The 20,329-nt window shown below is 41.4% G+C and overlaps 1 long non-coding RNA gene across 1 annotated transcript; it reads right to left on the reverse strand.

Moving 5' to 3' along the window:
- Positions 1-375: 375 nt before the first annotated feature.
- LOC106098609 (uncharacterized) lies at positions 376-1,715 on the reverse strand. The gene is made up of 4 exons (XR_003219575.1): positions 1,626-1,715; positions 1,124-1,462; positions 909-950; positions 376-812 (listed from the first exon to the last, which is right to left on the reverse strand). It is a non-coding gene; the product is annotated as an uncharacterized LOC106098609 (long non-coding RNA).
- Positions 1,716-20,329: the final 18,614 nt, after the last annotated feature.

Here is a 20,329-nt window from a genome sequence, read left to right on the forward strand (position 1 = left end):
ACAACTATTTACATTTCAACTTATAACTATTTAAATTTTCAGCTTTCTCCTTTTAAACAAATTTAAAGTGAAACAACACAAAACACTTCAAACCACAACACAATTAAATATAAATTATGAAAACAAAAAGAAGATGCACATTCTCTGTCATATAGGCCTGCATGAATAAACTTTCTGAATCCTTTATCATCCACAACTGAAAAGAGTTGTGGATGATTACTATACCTTTCTAATGTGACGCTGTTGTCTCTGGCTCTCTTTCTCTCTCTTTCCCTCTCTCTCCCTCCCGCTCTGTTCCTGTGCTACTGCCAGTGTAACTACCGCCCCTCCCCCCTCTTCCCAGCGCAAAGCACAAGGCTCGAGTGTGGAGTGAAGCGGAAAAAAAGTGCGAGAGAGACAGCGAGAGAAAGAAAAAAAAAAACCCCACGGATCCCAATAAGGAGTCGGCTTGCGTTGTTCACTTCAAAGAGTCGGCTCTAAGAGCCATTACGTTCGCGACCAACACATCACTAGTACAATCACATTGCAAATCAGAGCATAAAAGTATTACTCTCCGTGCTCTGGTCCAGATTCTGTTCTTCTTTATTTGCTGAGCCCCGAAAAAACAACATAGTATTACTCTAGTTCATAAACCAATTACACACTTATGAAGATCAATAAAAAGTAAAGACTATAAGAGAGATTTTGTAGCTGTTAAAAAGTACCCTTTTGAAATTTCATGTTTTGAGCAGCCAGACCAGTGATGAGCATTAAGAGGAAAACAGACAGAACACCCAGGGTGACACTCGTCAGCTTTGCTACTTCGTGAGCCTCTAATACACAATAAAGGTAAAAAGCGACACAGCTGAAATTTATCTTACATTCAAATGTTTCTAATCATCTGCACAATAAAAGAAATGTTAACTTACGTTTAGAGATGCAGTCCATGTCATCCTGAGGCTCATCGGTGTCTATTCAAAAATAAAGCCTTGACTTTATTAGTCCTCATTTCTATAATAATCTTAATATATAACCACCATAATCTTTGTATACAGAGTGTTGACAGCAATTACACTGCATATGTAATATAAACAGAAAGCAATAACCAAAGAATGAGGAGGCAAAGACTTTACAATAATCTTACCTTCAACCTTTAATTGCATGACGGTTACATTGAGACGTCCTTCTGAGAGAAATTCACAGAAATACAGCCCAGAGTCAGACACATCCACTTCTTTGATTTTGAGGAAGACATCAGAGGTTGTTTGTGTCATTTCAAATTTTCCATTTTGAAATTCAGCATCGTATATAACTCTTGTAGATTTTAACATAACAGCGATAGAGCTGACTGTGTTTCTGCTGACCAGTCTGAACCAGAAAGTCATAAAGAAACTTTTGGAAAACTTGGTGCACTGCAGAGTGACATTTTCACCTGCCTGCACCTCTGAGGTCTGAAACTCAGAACCTGAGACAGAAATCCAGCCTGAAACAGTGGAAACAATGAGATGTTTAATTGCTTCAAAGGAACATGATGCTAAACTTGTTAGTGTAAAGTTACTAATAAGCAAATGTGTTTAAATTATTATAGGTTAAAAATGCAGTAATAGATTAGCTAATGATCTCAAAGAGTAATAGAGCAAACTTACAGAAACAAGAAAGAGCTAAAGCTTGTATCACGTTCATCATCGTGCACATGACTGCTGCCCTGCAATGTCCGCAGATGGTGTGTTCACCAGGAAGGGTGCTCTCAGTGTGATAGAGGTGGGAGTTTTGTGTTGCTTTCAAAGCTAAATGCGTTTAGGTCATAGAGTCATGATGCACGTGTTTAGTCTTAAAGTGTTATTTCAAGGTTATCTTTTGTCTTTATTTTAAAAAATAATAAGAGTGATGTTTCATTTTTTTCTTAGCTTTAAAGACATACATTATTAAAAAGCTGGTTGTTGTTACAATGCTGATAGTGTCAGGGTTGGCTGTTTGGCAGGCAAAGGCTGGACCCAAATGAAGGACTCTGAACACAAAGGGTTGAACAAAAGGAGGGACTTTTATTGCTGTAAAGGTAGAAACCATAGCTAAACACAAAACTCTTCAACTAGAAACAAAGATCTGGAAACAACAAGCTACGAACAAGGAGTAGCGATGGAAACAAGGGGAACAAGACAACAGAGCAACGTCAATGACACGACAATAAGCAGAGGAAAACAGGGAACACAGCTGGAAATAATCAAACTAACAGGACAGTAGGAAGCAAAACTGAACAGAGGATGAGAGCCTGTCAAAATAAAACAGGAAACACATGGAGACGCAAACCAAGACGCACAGGCTTGACACTCGGGAAAGAAACAGGCATGGGTGAAAGACATGACGGGCTGGCAAGAACAGAGATGACAGCAAGACAACCAGAGCACAAAAGGGAAGAGATTAAATAACCAAGACACTAAGAACTAGAAAAACAAAAGATTAAACTAGGAAGAACAAGCAAACTAAACAAAATATCAAATGAGAAACTTAGAAACACTGACAGATAGCAACAGTCAAAGAGTCCTTCAGTCAACAGTTTTATGGCAACAAAAGACATGCTGTTATATGACAAAGTTGGGTTTCAACTTCCATTTGATTTACAATTTCATGGGCCATAGTACTTTTTTTTTAAAGAATACATGATCAAATAATGTCACTTACAAAGGACATAAGGTCACTGAAAAAACTGTTCTCCATCATGGACAATCAATCACACCCACTCCACTGTGGTCTGAAACTTACAACCCAAGACAGAAAATCCAGCCTGAAGCAGTAGCAACAACAAGATGTTAGTTTCTTAGTTTGTTGTAAAGTGACTTTACAATTACCATGCTTAACAGCTGGTACAAAGTTTGAAAGACTCACCAGTCCTCCAAACATACCAGAGTTTTTGTCCTATCCTAAGACCTTTCTCCTGAACACACGTATTCTTCATTCTTCTGATAAATCATTAGCCACTAAAAACACATAATGAACATGCTTTCCTCTCCAACATCCCACCCCCACCAACCATCTCCCTTTAAAGAGAGCCAAGCCCACAACAGTAAAACCCAAAAACTAAACACTTAAGCAGACACAGAGAAACATGCAGTGTGGTGGTCCACCATTGTGGCAGGTGTGGTCTGCGATGCTGCTGCATGTGAGATGAATGCACCTGTGCATCCCAAGACTGGGCCAGCCAGGGAAGGAGCTGTCCAAAACGGTGGGCACATTGTGGGAGCAGGCGGCAGTGTCACGCCACCAGGATTTGGAACTCCAGGACCTACTTGAGCATGGTGAGGAGAGGATCAAGAATCTGGCAGCTATGATCCGCTCCTGGTCGACACTGCTGCCACCCCTACCGGCGTTTCCTGGCGGCAGGGGAGTGGAGGCAGTGCGACCGTTCTGACGCTCAGGATGCAACCAGCCAGGACGCAGCCTGCTGCTGCACCCATCCCCACTCCTTGGGTGCCTGTCAGTGGCTTGTGCCTGGCAGGGGCCTGCCACACAATCACTGGAGGTGGAGGCGCGTGAGGGTCTTCGCCTGCCGGAGGTGGAGGAGGAGCTGCGCAAGGGGCTGCTCCATCCGGAGGAAGATGAAGAGCTGGACCAGCCGGTGATGGAGGAGGCGTGTGAGGGGCTGCTCCAGCTGAGAGCGGTGGAGGAGCTGTGCGAGGAGACGGAGGTCTACCTGCCAGAGGGGGCTGCTCGGCCTGAGCCTGAGGTCAAGGCACCCGGAGGACCTGTGCAGTCCGAGGTTGGGGAGATGGAGGGACTGACACCAGCCGAGCCACCTGGGAGCCCCAGCGCACTTCCATGGCTGCTGTGCCACCGCTGCAGCAACAATGAGTGTCAAAAAAACCCCAAAAAAAACAAAACAATGAGTGTCAATAAAGTGTGTGATATTCTGAAAAGCATGAACATGTGGACAGGTCTGTCATAGCTGTGTTTACACACATCAAGGCTACTCAAATCACTAGAGATTGAAATATAAAGTGTTAACAAAAACCCAGATGAGCCCAGAAACCCCAGGTGTCCCCAACAAAAACACACCAAATCACAGTGCATGCCATCAGTACGCCAAGCCTGAAACATATAGGAAGCCCAGTGCCCAAGGCCGCTGCTGAGACCCAACAGAGTCCAGACAGCACAAACAGCCAAGAAAAGGAGTCCAGCAGCACAAAAGTCAAGGGACAGTGAACAGACCAAAGGCCCATGAAGAACACCAGCCAGCTTAATGTGACACGATGAGATAGAGATGATGTTCTTATTATGCTACACTGACACATGGAAAAAAGAAACATGTATTAAAAGGAGGGATTTTATAACAAATTGGTGGTTTACAAAAAAGTGGTTTACAAAGAGATTCTGTAATTACACTAAACAATTTTTCAAGTCTTGTATGATTTGTGCAAGTAATAATACAGACAGAGGCATTCAAAAGCTACAGGAAGCACACCAAGAAAAGTCTTTTCATCATCTACAAATGGACTTTAACATTGAGCTCAGGCCATGTGAATGTAAAAAATAATGCTTGTTGTTCACTGACATGTTCTCAAAATAAGCAGCAGTTTTCTTTTCTTGCAAATAAGATGCATGTGCAGTAGCAAAAACCTTACTATGCCTTACCCAGTCTGACACGTACTTGCAGTAATCCTCTCTAAATGTGATGATTAACCTTTACAAGCACATTGAGTATGAGGAACAATTTAAAAGACTCAAAGAGGCCCAACTTAGTTTTTGCTGCAATACCGCAAACTCCTCTGCTCCGCCACGCTGACCATAGCTATCGCTTGACAGACTGACCACGGGCACCATACACATACTTTTTTCTTCTTTTTCAAATCTTCGGATCACGTGCGTGCCGAACCGTGGAGTGGGATCGGTTCGGATTACAGATCAACCGTGATCCTTTGCACCACTACCTTATACCATAGCTCTAATGATTTTATTATATTTGCGTTGCTCATATAAGATCAGCAAGGATAGAATTTTGTAAATAATGTCTGTTTTAGTCTTTGAATCAGTAAAGTCATTTCCTATTTGCTGTTAGTGCTGAAATCTTCCTGTGGCGCAGATTTTATTTGTTACCTGCAACATTTGTCTTCAAAGGGTGCATGGCTGAAGTTAGAATTATTTAATTAAAGTGATTGAAAGTATTCTTCTAAAAGTCTGCAAAGTCTAATATTATGTAATCAAAACAAGTAGATCAGGTTTCACAGCTTCTTTTTAAACTGCTGTAAAAGTTCATATCTGCTGGCAGCTTAAACAACATGAATTTTACTTCTCTCTCAACTGCAGGCTCTCTGTCTCCTGCTGGTTCGAGGTTGAGGTAAACACAACAAAAAAAATCTAGAATCACATACTGAAAAAAAAGTGTCTGATCACGTCTGCTAAAGGACAGTGCACAGCAGCTTCCTGCATACGGTGGAAGGCAGTCTATGTAGCAAACAAAACAGATAGGGGCTGATGGGATGCAGCTGAAAGTAGACAGGAGATATAAGGAAATAAAAACAGGAAGCAGCACTAGCGTCAAACAGCAAAAGGAGTCTGTTGGTAGTATAAATAACATGAGTTTCTGGTTGCATTTGTGCTGCAGGCCTCCCGCATCTTGTTATTGCTGATTGCAGTGCTGGATCCGTCAGGGTGCCAGGGTCCAGTTTCTATAATTAAAAGTATAGAAATTAAATAACTGAACTGGTTTAAAGGTGCAAGCATCAAAATATTCAAAGGTTACAGCATACAGTATAAAAAAGCTCCCACCTCAAATTGTTCTGGATTCTCATTTTCATGTTCTTTAGCTGATAATTCAAAGACATGATCATCAGTTAAGTGAACAAAACAGTGACATTAAAAGCAAAGACTTTGCTCTTATTGTTTTTTTGGCAACATTTGTATTTTTTCATATGGTTGACGTTTCACCAAATATAAGAAATACAGAGTTGAAGAAAAAGTACCTGTTTTCCTTTGTTGAACAGCCAGACCAGTGATGAGCATTAAGAGGAAAACAGACAGAACACCCAGGGTGACACTCGTCAGCTTTGCTACTTCGTGAGCCTCTAATACAAAAATAAAGGTAAAAAGCGACACAGCTAAAATTTATTTTACATTCAAATGTTTCTAATCATCTGCACAACAAAGAAATGTTAACTTACGTTGAGAGATGCAGTCCATGTCGTCCTGAGGCTCCTCGGTGCCTATTCAAAAATAAAGCTGTAAGTGAGATGTTTTTATATTGTCGTTTGTGCTTAGAAACATATATTCATTTGTATGCTGATAAAGTATCTTATCCTTATTAGGTCTGATAAGAGTATGTGACCACTTGTGTACCATGAGATGAGAGGAAGCAGTCTCGACGTTATAATTCCATTATAGCTTTTGAAACCAGACTGTTCTCTTTTCTTTTCATTTTGAGACTTCACATCATTAAATGACCTATTGCAAGTTTCTGTCTTTATAGTTTAGCAAGACGCTTACTTCTCCTTTTCTGCATACAGTTTAAGTTCCTTAAAAGGTCGTATGTCTATAGCTGTGTCCCAAAACGTCGGCTGCATCCTCCGGAGGCCGCATTTGAAGGCCGATTACATCACAACCAGGCGACGAAGGCTGTCCCAGTTCGTCGACTCCTTCAAATGCGGCCGACAAATGCGTCCTTCATTTCCCTGAATTTGAGGGATGGGTCAGGTGTGTCCTTCGTGGTCCACCATATCCCAGAATTCATAGCGCGGCCCAGCCAAATTTCAGCTGCCAACAATGGCGGCCACTACTAGGTTTTAAAATTAGTCTTATTATTCTTTCTGGGTCACAAAATAAACTTTTAACATATTTTCAGGCGAGAAAGTAGCTGTGTAAATTTCAAATATCTGCTTGGTTTATCAAGACATCGCATATTTGCAAAAGTGCGCCGACGTTTTCGGAGACATCTGCTACCCACCCGCTCGATAGCAAGCCGGGGGGTTCAATAGTCACTCGAGCCGGCGAGAGCAGCAGACTCCCGGCTTCATCGTTTTCAGACCCCCGCTCTTTCGCTACTCAGGTTAAACATGATATATAAGTCACTCGGATAACTTAAAAATGTTATTGTTTGCCATTTTTTGTTGTTTTATTTGTTCCGGAGTAAATTGGTTTGGCTGAGATCGAAGTTATTAGATTATATCAAACTTTACTAATCCATCGGGTGGGTTCCTCCGGGATTTTCACACAGCTGAATAAACGTCAAACAGAAAACTGATTAAACAGAAGTGTGAGAAGGTCGAGAATTTACGCCAGTGTCCTGTTATATTTTAGATAGCAAGGAGCAAACGGCCGAGTTTATTAAACTCCACTGACACAGTGGTGACGCAAATCTGAAGGCTAGACCGTCCCATTTCACAGCCTCGCACTTCCGGCCTTCGAAGGACCCGGCCCACATAGACTGCGAAGGCCAGGTCCTCCGAAAGATGCAGCCGACGTTTTGGGACACAGCTTATGTATGGTATGGCTGGAAACACACACACACGCACTTATACACACCCACACACAATACAGACACTGACGTTGTTTAAGAATGTCTCATGTATTTGTAATTGCATATTCATGAATGATTGCTTGTTGACAATAAAAAGGGCTGTAGCGAAGGAATCAGTCGAAGTTGGCTAAGGACAGGTGAAGGCCTGGGCTGACTTCCCTCGCGAGCCACAAAGACAAAGAGCTCTGTCTTGTTCTGTTTTGTCGTGCAGTTTGTTGGTTTTGTGTTCCAGCGGGGTTTGTGCCTAGATAAACCCAACAAAAGCCTTGATTTTATTAGTCCTCATTTCTATAATAATCTTAACATAGAACCACCATAGTCTTTGTATAAAAGCTGTTGACAGTAATTACACTGCATATGTAATATAAACAAAAAGAGTAATAACAGAAGAATGAGGAGGCAAAGACTTCACAATAATCTTACCTCCAACCTTTAATTGCATGACGGTTACATTGAGACGTCCTTCTGAGACAAATCCACAGAAATACAGCCCAGAGTCAGACACATCCACTTGTTTGATTTTGAAAAAGACATCAGAGGTTGTTAGTGTCACGTCAAATTTTCCAGTTTGAAATCCAGCATTGTAGTTAACACTTGTAGACACTGGCTTAAGAGCGATAGAGTTGACCGTTGTTCTGCTGACCAGTCTGAACCAGAAAGTCATAACTTCAAATGTGAAAATCTTGGTGCACTGCAGAGTGACGTTTTCACCTGCCTGCACCTCTGAGGTCTGAAACTCAGAACCTGAGACAGCAATCCAGCCTGAAACAGTGGAAACAATGAGATGTTTAATTGCTTCAAAGGAACATGATACAAAACTTTGTTACCCCTCCTCGAGGGCAGGAAGGGTTAACCCCACAACTCCAGGAACTCGGTACAAGTGTTATAAACAGAAACAATTTCTATGGCAGCTTTCTCACAAAAAAATAACCCAAATTCATACAACAAATGTTTGGGAGAAACGGAAAGTTAGGTTGTGCCCCAAAAACGACGGGGAAAAACCCTAATCCTCAACTCAAAACAAGCTCAAAATTACATAGGTGGCACCAACCTACTTACCTAGTGTTTCTAACAGAAAGGATTCTACATGAGTAAGTGTATGGGGTCCCCAGACTTACCTAGTCCTCTTTTCTCCCACCACAACATTCAAACAAAAGAAATTCACCAGAGGAGCTCTACACATGTGCCAAACAATTCTAAGCAAGGAAGAGAGAGCCGCCACCCAGCCACAGGTGAGTCTCCTTATCAAGGCGTGCATTCCTGGTTTGTCCAATTAAAGCCTCCTTCCTCTAATTAGCTGGAGATCCCCAAATTGACACCAGCCTGCAGTCTTTGGCTGTGTTCCAATCTAGCGACCGCACGCTTCGGAGTACGCGCAGTTGGCGTGCTACGGAAGGCGCGTACTAGGAAGTACGAGAAGTGCGGAAGTGAGAGGCTTGTGTGAAATGGGACGGTCTAGCCGTCGTCGCGCTGCTCAGGTTGAGAAACGGTTCATACAGCATTGTTTGACAGAAATGAAGGAGAAAAAATGTTTTGTTGTTCATTCATCTTTTATGACATCACTTTGATTACTTGAGTATCTGAGGCTGAGACCACAGGACTGTAAAAACATGATTGTTGGGCTTCATTTCTGTACTGAACAGTCATTTTAAGATTAGCTAGTAAATAACAATTAGCTAATGTTGTTCATGAGACTAAAATCATCTCACTTTGGTAATGTAAATATGGCCAATATTATAGTTATTGTCAGATTATTATGATAATGGGAGACGGAGAGATTTCGCAGGTCTTTCCTCCCCACTGCTGTCAGACTCCACAATAAAGACTTTTGCAGCTGATCAAACACACAAACCCACACATGTGCAATAAGACTGCTATATGTGCAGTTCTTGTGCAATTCTTCTTCTGACGAAGTGGTATTTTTGTATTTTCCTACTCAGTTGTATATAGCATTTGTATTTCTATTTTATTCTATTGTATATATTATTCTATTTTATTTTATTCTATTGTATATAGTATTTTATTTTATTTTATTGTATTTTATTGCATTCCAGTGTTTTCTAATTTCTGCTACATAACTTTGCACTTTTGCTTTAACAAAACAAATTTCCCACCTGTGGGACTAATAAAGGTCATCTTATCTTATCTTATGATATATTACAGTAGTGAACTTGAACTCTGTGTCATTCACTGAGCTTCAGTAAAGATTCAGTAGCAGTTATTTATATTTCCTATCACCTTAAATCTTCACTCAAAGACAAGTATCTTTGACAGTGTATATATAGATGTATTATATATAAGAGACAAATATTGTTTGTTTAATATGTTGGCATTATTACATTTGGCTCAGTGCTTACATATATGTGTAAAAACAAAATGTACGAGCTGTGATAACTGTTTCTGATAGAATGAAGATCAGACTGATATATTAAATATTCCTTTATTGGGTGAGAAAATCAGACCATGTCATAACTGCTTTAAGTCATACAGAACAGATATCAGAGCCTTAAACAGGCTGACTTCTGCTAAATGGGTCAAACTGGGCAGAAACTATACAAACACATAACATCCTTATAGAATATGATGTAACACTATAGATCAACTTACCTCAGAATATATAAAGCATATAAACAATTACAGCAATATGATGCAACAAACACAGCAGTGCTACTAATCCAAAATACTCAAAGCTTCATAGAACTGAAACAAACATTTATTTTTAGCTCCATTCTGCTGCTGATACATACTTTAGGTTTCTGAACATTAAACTTGTTTCTGCCTTTCATAGTGTGTAACTTGAAGGCCCTGAGTACTTTCTCCCACATTGAAAACACTGGAATGATAAAATTATTTGAACATTACCTAATAAGACTGATTCAGGACAGATAATTAGTTCTTTTAAACTTTCCTAGCAGTCCTTCACAAACAGGGAACAGTCTGTCTATTCTCTCTCTGTCAGCTGCTGCTGGCTCTTCCTCCTCCTCTTCCTCGCACACTGCTGAGTTTGTCCTGGTGGATCATCAGGGGTGCAAATCCTCACAGGTGATGTGCAGCAGTGGGTTGGGACACAGCCTGTGTACCTGAGGATATGGCAAAGAAAAGGAGAGGGAAAGAAAACATGCAGCCTGCAGACATGTAACAAATTGTTAGTGTAAAGTTACTAATAAGCAAATCTGTTTAAATTATTACAGGTTAAAAATGCAGTACCAGATTAACCAATGATTTCAGAGAGTAATAGAACAAACTTACAGAAACAAGAAAGAGCTAAAGCTGTTATCACGCTCATCGTCGTGCACATGACTGCTGCCCTGCAATGTCCGCAGATGGTGTGTTCACCAGGAAGGGTGCCACAGTGTGATAGAGGTGGGAGTTTTGTGTTGCTTTCAAAGCTAAGTGCGTTTAGGTCATAGAGTCATGAAACACGTGTTTAGTCTTAAAATGTTATTTTGAGGTTATTGTATATCAAAATGTCAATCATATAGATTTTACCTCTGTCATATTGTCAATATTTATAACTGAGGTACTCGTATATATTAAAGCTCTTTCTTATATTTTGTAAAAATTTGTAATACTGTATTATTTAATTTAGTTTAGTCTGTTACTGTTCTTATTGCCTTGGAGCAACTGAACTTTCATGGTTCTGAGTCTGGTGACTCAGTGTTTTTGATTATTAATATTCTTTGTTTCATTCTAGTATTAGTTCTTTGGTTTTGCCCTCCATTGTGTTTCATGCCCCTTCTTTTGTTTACTGTCTAGCGTCTCCTGTGTCTTCCCAGCCAGTTGTGTCTTTGTGTTGCAGTTTGTTACTGTTGTCTCTGTGCTCCGTGTTTACTCTTTCTCCCCTCATCAAGACTGCATCTCTGTGCCTTTTTCCTGTTTTACTTTGATAGTCCCGTGTTCAGTGTTGTGAATTTTGCTTTTCCCGTCTCATTATGTCTAACTAGTCCCAGCTGTGTTTCCACCCGTTCCCCTCCTCAAACCTTCTCATTTAATGTTTTTCTTTATCTTCATGACTATTTATTTTATAGATTTTCAATAAAGGCATCAAAACTATGAATAAACACATTATGTAGTAAACGAAAAAGTGTGAAATAACTCAAAACATGTTTTATATGTTAGATTCTTGAAAATAGCCACCCTTTGCTTTGATTACTGCTTTGCACGCTCTTGGCATTCCCTTTGTGAGCTTCATGAGGTCGTCACCTGAAATGTTTTTCCAACAGTCTTGAAGGAGTTCCCAGAGATGCTGAGCACTTGTTGGTCCTTTTACCTTCATTCTGTGGTCGATCTCATCCCAAACAATCCTGACTGGGTTTAGGTCAGGTGACTGTGCAGGCCAGGTCATCTGGAGCAGCACTCCATTGCTCTCCTTCTTGGTCAAATAGCCCTTACACAGTCTGGATGTGTTTGGGGTCATTGTCCTGTTGAAAAATAAATGATTGTCCATCTAAACGCAAACCAGGTGGGATGACATGTCGCTGCAGGATGCTGTGGTAGCCGTGCTGGTTAAGTGTGGCTTCAGTTTTGAATAAATCGCCAACAGTGGCACCAGCAAAGCACCTCCACACCATCACACCTCTTCCTCCATGCTTCACGATGGGAACCATGCATTGTTGAGATTAAATTATTTGAAGTGCCTCAATTCTATGCTTTGTATTAACTAAAATGCCATATAACCATTTAGTGTAGTATTAAGTGGACACGGCCCTAAAAAATAAAGGCATTGGACTACGTGTCCTTGTGGGGTAGAAAGCTGTAGACTCTCGCTCACACTTGCCTAGGAAAAAGTAGATAACAGGCGACCATGTTCCAGTGGAACGTTACTGAAACACTATTGTTTAGACTTGAATGAGAGCTTCTGTAATAAAACTGTTAGGGGCACACCACCATTTTGAGATCCGCAGCAACGTGTCATGCAGGACACATCGCCCTTCTAGAAGTAATTGTGTAAGAGAATAAAGTGTGAAATGGTCTACTGAGCAGTGTTTTGGTCTTTGATCAGATGCCCATGAGGAATCAAAAGAACTCAGTGAAGTGTTGATATTTAACAATGTAGAGATCATCTGTTCACCTTTTCTGTGTCACACAAAGACACGGCGGGTGGAACCAAAGATCTCAGATTTGGACTCATTAGACCAAAGCACAGATTCCCACTGGTCTAATGTCCAATGCTTGTATTTCTTGGCCCAAACAAATCTCTTCTGCTTGTTGCTTTTCCTTAGTAGTGTTTTCTTAGCAGCTTTTTAACCATGGAGATGTGATGTGATGTGACCATAAAGATAGAGATGTGTCCGCTACTGGAACTCTGTGTGGCATTTATCTGGGCTCTTATCTGAGGTTCTGTTATCTACAAATATTTATTTATCTTTTTCTTTTTTGCTATATAATTAAATATATCTTGCTTCATATATTTGATTTCTTCAGTATGTATCTCTAATGCAGAAAGTAGTAAAAGTAAAGAAAAACTATTAAATGAGAAGATTCATCCAAACCTTTGACTGGTAGTGTATATAGCAAAGCTGCTATCTGCTGATAACATGACTTTCCACTTTTTTCTCTCTCTACTGCAGGTCTTGTTTTTTAGTTGAGGTGAGCAAACCTTAGACTCTCTTAATGAAGAATTTAGAATCCTACACTGAAACAATCTCACAGTGTGGACTGTGCTATAAGTGTCACACTGCAGTATATAATTAGTAGAAGTGCTGAGACAAAGTTCAAAAACTAGCTGAGGACCTGCTTGCTGTGTTAGCTCTAACATGTCAGGTGATGGAACATATGTGCTGCAGAAAATTTAAATAACAAGGGAATAGTGAGACATGGACATTATGCACAGTCGTAACTATACTGAACTATACTGGTAGATGCAAATATCCATCCTAGACTCCCAACCTGAAAAAAAGAAGACAATTCTTTCTTCAGGCAGCCAGAGTCTAATTTCCATTAAAAAAAAAATCTACATCAAACTGGACTAATGGTAGAAGCATCAAAATATTTAAAAATTAAAACCAATATAAAATGGACCCCAACTGTTGTTTCAGATATGTCTTCTTCTTTAGTTGCTAATCTAAAGAGACAGTATAACTGATCAGTTAACAGAACCATGTGGTGACATTAAAAGCTAATACTCTGGTTTGTTTTTGCAGCAACATTCATATTTTTCCCAGACCAGCGCAGATCATTAAGAGGAAAACAGTCAGACCACAGAGCTTAACACCCATCAGCTTTAAGGGATTTCACAATTTTTATTTACTGACTCAAACTTCTGGGTAAGGAGGAATTTCAAGATACCTAACCCGAAAGTTTGAGATGGCCATCCATCCATTCATCCAATCCCAACTAACTTAGGGCGAGAGGCAAGGTACACCCTGGACAGGTTGCCAGTCTGTAACAGGACTAACACATGCAGACAGACAACCATTCGCACTAACATTCACACTTACACCTATGGCCAATTTAGAATTACCAGTTAACCTAAACACACTGTCTTTGGACAGTAAGAGGAAGCCTGAGTACCCCGGAGAAAACCCACGCAAAAACGGGGAGAACATGGTGGTATCGAACTCAGGACCTTTTTGCTGTGAGGCAATCACTAAACCACCATGCTCAATTTGTTCATTGAGATAATTATCAAAATTTTGAATTAAAAGCCTGAAATTTTAACCTACAGATGGAAAAAAATACTGTGGCAAGTTCAGACAAGGGCAAAGAAAGAGACTTCTGTTTTGACCTGTTATTACTGCCTTAGCCATAAGGCTAAGCTACATCAAGCACAGCCTTTTATTAGGAACGCCCCTTCACACACCACAGCAGTGAGAGGTAGTAAATGGGCACATCTATCTAACTCACGGTGCTCCGCTAGCCACACCAAACACAGAACACACAGCAGCAGTATTGTTACACACTTACACAAAAATAGCAAATCAAGACCTGATAGCTGTAACTGCCGTTATAACACTACAACTTAAAACACGTTAACATCAGGTATACAGTCCCATAACTCCTCGGACAAGTGGCCCCTCCCCCTAGCCTGCTAGAATATTGTTCAAACATCATCATCTTATGGCACAGTAAGCTTGATGATGTAAACAAACTGGAGTGATGCCCACCATAGCGCAATGTCAGGTCTCCGGTTAGTGTAGACAGGTGGGAAGTACAGTTTTTGGCCTAGGTCCACCAGCAGCTTCCAGTCCTGTGTACCACGTAGCTGCCCAATGTCTGCTTCAGTGTTGATGATGACGAGTAAAACAAGCATTTGGATCTCCTCCATACCACTGGCTAAAATTTTTGGAACTGAGACAGGTGTAGGAGTCGGCAGGGTCACAGTTGCCCTCACACGAGGAACCGGAACAGGCACAGGCAATGACTGGGTGTCCGCCATCCCCACCTGAGGAACAGGGAGGAATGGAGCCTCTACTAGCCTGGGGACCAAAGCGGGGGCAAGCTGGGCCTAAGCCACCCTCTTCCGAAGAACTGGTACAGGTGCAGGGGAAAGCTGGGCTCGAGCCCCCCTAGGAGAAGGAACAGAAAGAAATGAGCAGAGTACAGGAGCAGTAACAGTCACAGGTACAGGTGGGTGAACATTGGTAGTTTCCGAAATAGCTGACTGGTGAGCAGTACAACTACAACTACATCACCACCCACCTCCCCAGTATTCATTAGCTGCAGCCTGCCGCAAACAAGGTGTTCTGTCAAGGGCTCTAATGTTACAGCTCTCTTTAGCTCTCTGCATAAAGGCTGTCTTATGTGGGATCAGTTTCTGATCTAGCATTATGTAAATCATCACAGTTCCCATCAACAGGGTTTTCATTTAACTCAGCAAGGACAGGCTTAGGTGTGGATGAAATTGCGGCTGTCAGCAACCTTGCTCTGCCTCTGCCAAATGATTGCAGTGGGGTAAAACCAACTGTCCCCCTCTCCCTGCCAAAACTGGGAAAATCTGCCATGGTTCAGCAATGTTTCTCTCCTTTCTTTTTTTCATTTTTTTTTTAACTCTCAAAACAGAAAGCACAGAATCCCACCCCAATGTCTCTAAAGAACATTGAAAATGGCAGGACTAAGAGAAGCCAGTCTCCCATGACTTTTCCACCTTCCAAGAAATAGACGGCCCCGTTGCGGTCGCAGGAGCTTGGGTCACGGCACCAGTGTAACCGGTTTCTGCTTCACCCCGCTACAACAGGTCGGCCCCAATGACTGTAGAAAACATGGGCGGCGCGACAGAACCTCCTCCCATTGTGCAAAATGAAGCCAAAATATCCCGCTTATGGAGGCTGCCATCTTGCATTTTTGGAGCCAGAGTCTGCGCAGTAGTGACTTGAGGTGGAGCGACTGTGTAACGTTCCTGCCCACACACCCGCTGGACGTGACTGCCAGTGTTGCCAACTTAGCAACTTTGTTGCTATATTTAGCAAGTTTTATGACCCCCTTAGCGACCTTTTTTTCTAAAAAGCGACTAGCGACAAATCTGGCGACTTTTTCTGGTGTTATTGGAGACTTATTTATGACGACTTTTTGACGTGAAAACGCATATTGCTCTTAGTCTCAACAAGCAGCGGGTGCTGGTGTGGGCACCTCACCCGTGACATAAGCGCTCACGGGCGGAGGATAGTCCTGCCCCGCTGCTATCAGGGAAGGAGATATTCACACCTATGTGTCCAAACTGCAAATGAATCGCGCATGAGCGAAGCCGCTGCTTCCGCACTGATGCTGTTTTGTGGATCACAAGGTTTAAAACTACTTATAAACACACACACACAAAGTAACTCCCCCAGAGTGCCAATTTCGGGTCACTGTTGCCGGTGTGGAGCAGGGCTGGAATCGTGACATTAAAAAACAATAATTGCTAAAAGAAATTTAATTTGTAGTTCTAAATAAACTCTAAATGCATTTAGGACTTTTTTACTCACTTTATGTCTATTCTACGATGTTATTTCTGTCTCCAACAATGTAGGTAGGTTACAATTACATTAGCTTGACCAATTATGCAAATTAGTCGATGACGTCATTTAGCGACTTCTAGCGACTTTTAGGACAGCCAATAGCAAATTTCATTACTGAGGAGTTGGCAACACTGGTGACTGCAAACACGCCCCCCTACACTTTTTAAGTTGCCTGGCTGCTCCAGTTTATTTGCTGATGAGTTCACCTCGACTGTCGACTCGTTCAATTAAGGTCAGTGTTGGGTAAGTTACTTTAAATTAGTAACTTAGTTACATTACTAGTTACTTCTCTAAAAAAGTTACTCAGTTACTTCAAGTTACTCGTTACTTTCAAAGTAACTAGTTACTAGGGAAAGTAACTTTGGTTTTACTCAGACTTCTCTTGTTAATGTGTTGCTTCCGTAACTGGATACCCAGCAAGACTGCCAGTCTTCTAGCTTGCTTACTTGCCACAAGTGCACTGTGCCACCTACCAACAGAAAGGAAAAAATAATGTGCACATTTCCACGAGAGAAATCCCACGCCTGGACCGTCGTTGACCGCCGCCATGATTCTAGCCTGCTTTTTACATCCAACACAAAAACTGCAGTCGTGGTGCTTTTGATTGTACTCAGAACTTGGAAATTCTGCCTTCTGAATAGGAAGATGTAGGTAACACCAGACTGCAGATGAGCTGCAAACAGAGCTGGACTGGGACAAAAAAATCGTCCCAGGCATTTTGACTAGAGACCGGCCCACCATTACAGGAAAAATCATAAAGCCTTTGAATGAAAATAAACACTGTTGTGACAGTGATGTACACTGTTCTGATGGTATATATGTATCAATCTATCAATTGTTTGTTGTAAGACTCAGATAATTATTTTTTTTAAAAGCGAGACATTTTAAATGAGAATAATAAAGAAAAGTATTTCCTTGTCCCCCCCTTTCCCTGTTAATGCCCTACCTGGCCCCCTGGCATCACTTTGCTAGACCCGCCCCTGCACAGTTACCAGCTGTCAGCTACTTAGAAAAGGATCCTGTTGTTATTTGTCTCTCAGAAACAGTTCATAACTTCCCTTCAACTCATTCATGTCACCTAAAAGGTAAACCTGTTTCTCCATCAGCTGTTCAGCTCTGATGATTCAGTAAGGACATCTCCTGGTTTCATCTGCATGTTTCCCTCTCACCAGATAACCAAACCAATATCATGACCAGCAGCTTTACAGCTGTGGCTCCAGCAAACATCAGCTGATACTAGAAATTAATATTAAATAAATTCTAACAACAGCTGATCAAGCTTAAACGTGCTGCTGTTGTTTAATGCGACATCTGCTGGTTTCCTCTTTCTGGTGCAAAGTGGGCGATAAATAAACAAGAGAGAAAAGCTGATCAGCTGATCATTGATCAGTTTCGTGATTGAAGTAGAAACGGGAGAGAATGAGAGAAGAAGAGGCAGCTGTGCAGCTTCAGCTTTGTGTCTTTTTCATTGTAGCTGAAGTCCGGGACAAACTGTGTTCCTTTTCACCTCAATACGAAACGCGTAATATTTTCTCTGAATACCAGACGATTCTGTTTTTTACGGGACGGTTGGCAACTCTAATAATTAACCATATGAACAAAATAAAGTTCAACATCAGTAACATAGCACCCACCCAGCTGTACAGGGAGTGCAGAATTATTAGGCAAGTTGTATTTTTGAGGAATAATTTTATTATTGAACAACAACCATGTTCTCAATGAACCCAAAAAACTCATTAATATCAAAGCTGAATGTTTTTGGAAGTAGTTTTTAGTTTGTTTTTAGTTTTAGCTATTTTAGGGGGATATCTGTGTGTGCAGGTGACTATTACTGTGCATAATTATTAGGCAACTTAACAAAAAACAAATATATACCCATTTCAATTATTTATTTTTACCAGTGAAACCAATATAACATCTCCACATTCACAAATATACATTTCTGACATTCAAAAACAAAACAAAAACAAATCAGCGACCAATATAGCCTTTGCAAGGACACTCAAAAGCCTGCCATCCATGGATTCTGTCAGTGTTTTGATCTGTTCACCATCAACATTGCGTGCAGCAGCAACCACAGCCTCCCAGACACTGTTCAGAGAGGTGTACTGTTTTCCCTCCTTGTAAATCTCACATTTGATGATGGACCACAGGTTCTCAATGGGGTTCAGATCAGGTGAACAAGGAGGCCATGTCATTAGTTTTTCTTCTTTTATACCCTTTCTTGCCAGCCACGCTGTGGAGTACTTGGACGCGTGTGATGGAGCATTGTCCTGCATGAAAATCATGTTTTTCTTGAAGGATGCAGACTTCTTCCTGTACCACTGCTTGAAGAAGGTGTCTTCCAGAAACTGGCAGTAGGACTGGGAGTTGAGCTTGACTCCATCCTCAACCCGAAAAGGCCCCACAAGCTCATCTTTGATGATACCAGCCCAAACCAGTACTCCACCTCCACCTTGCTGGCGTCTGAGTCGGACTGGAGCTCTCTGCCCTTTACCAATCCAGCCACGGCCCCATCCATCTGGCCCATCAAGACTCACTCTCATTTCATCAGTCCATAAAACCTTAGAAAAATCAGTCTTGAGATATTTCTTGGCCCAGTCTTGACGTTTCAGCTTGTGTGTCTTGTTCAGTGGTGGTCGTCTTTCAGCCTTTCTTACCTTGGCCATGTCTCTGAGTATTGCACACCTTGTGCTTTTGGGCACTCCAGTGATGTTGCAGCTCTGAAATATGGCCAAACTGGTGGCAAGTGGCATCTTGGCAGCTGCACGCTTGACTTTTCTCAGTTCATGGGCAGTTATTTTGCGCCTTGGTTTTTCCACACGCTTCTTGCGACCCTGTTGACTATTTTGAATGAAACGCTTGATTGTTCGATGATCACGCTTCAGAAGCTTTGCAATTTAAGACTGCTGCATCCCTCTGCAAGATATCTCACTATTTTTGACTTTTCTGAGCCTGTCAAGTCCTTCTTTTGACCCATTTTGCCAAAGGAAAGGAAGTTGCCTAATAATTATGCACACCTGATATAGGGTGTTGATGTCATTAGACCACACCCCTTCTCATTACAGAGATGCACATCACCTAATATGCTTAATTGGTAGTAGGCTTTCAAGCCTATACAGCTTGGAGTAAGACAACATGCATGAAGAGGATGATGTGGACAAAATACTCATTTGCCCAATAATTCTGCACTCCCTGTATAGAAACTCCGTCATGCTAGCTAGCACGCAGTACGAAAATGTCAGCATACCGAAAATAAACTCCACCTAAACTTGGTTTATGTCTGACTCAGATAGACTGCAGGTCATAACTTCTGACCTGAAGTTCAGTTCACCTGACACTCGGACCGGCGGCCGCTTCGGGTCTCTCCTCTTGCCTCCCTTTTCCTTCATCCACCTGCTGGCCTCCACCACTTGCTAATGTTATTGAATCTGCGGAAGCTCCACGATATCCACCACACGAAGTAACGAGTAACGAGCCTATCTAAATCCCAGTAACGAGTAACGCGTTCCTGGTTTTGGCATAATAACTAGTTACCGTGCTCATTACCACAATAATAACGTAGTTACTGTAACGCGTTACTTAATAACGCGTTAATCCCAACACTGATTAAGGTAAATACAACCATGTCACTGTTATGAAAAAGACAGACAGTTTATCATCTTCTAGTTCTAACACATCTAAAATCACTCTGTTGTTAATTTGTTTGCTAGATTAGCCGCTAGCATACACAATGTGTTGGAGGCTTGTTGCTAGCTAGTTAGCAATGCTACACAGCTGTTACTCTAATAGCCTGTATTATTGAATGATTCAGCACGCCTTAGTTTTTGTTATCCATTTTTAGACAGCGATGAGATCAGCTGCACACTCTACAGAGGTCCAGAGTTACTGTTAATATCAAAAATGTAAT

The sequence above is a fragment of the Oreochromis niloticus genome, linkage group LG3, assembly GCF_001858045.2.
Source record: "Oreochromis niloticus isolate F11D_XX linkage group LG3, O_niloticus_UMD_NMBU, whole genome shotgun sequence".
NCBI lineage: Eukaryota > Metazoa > Chordata > Actinopteri > Cichliformes > Cichlidae > Oreochromis > Oreochromis niloticus.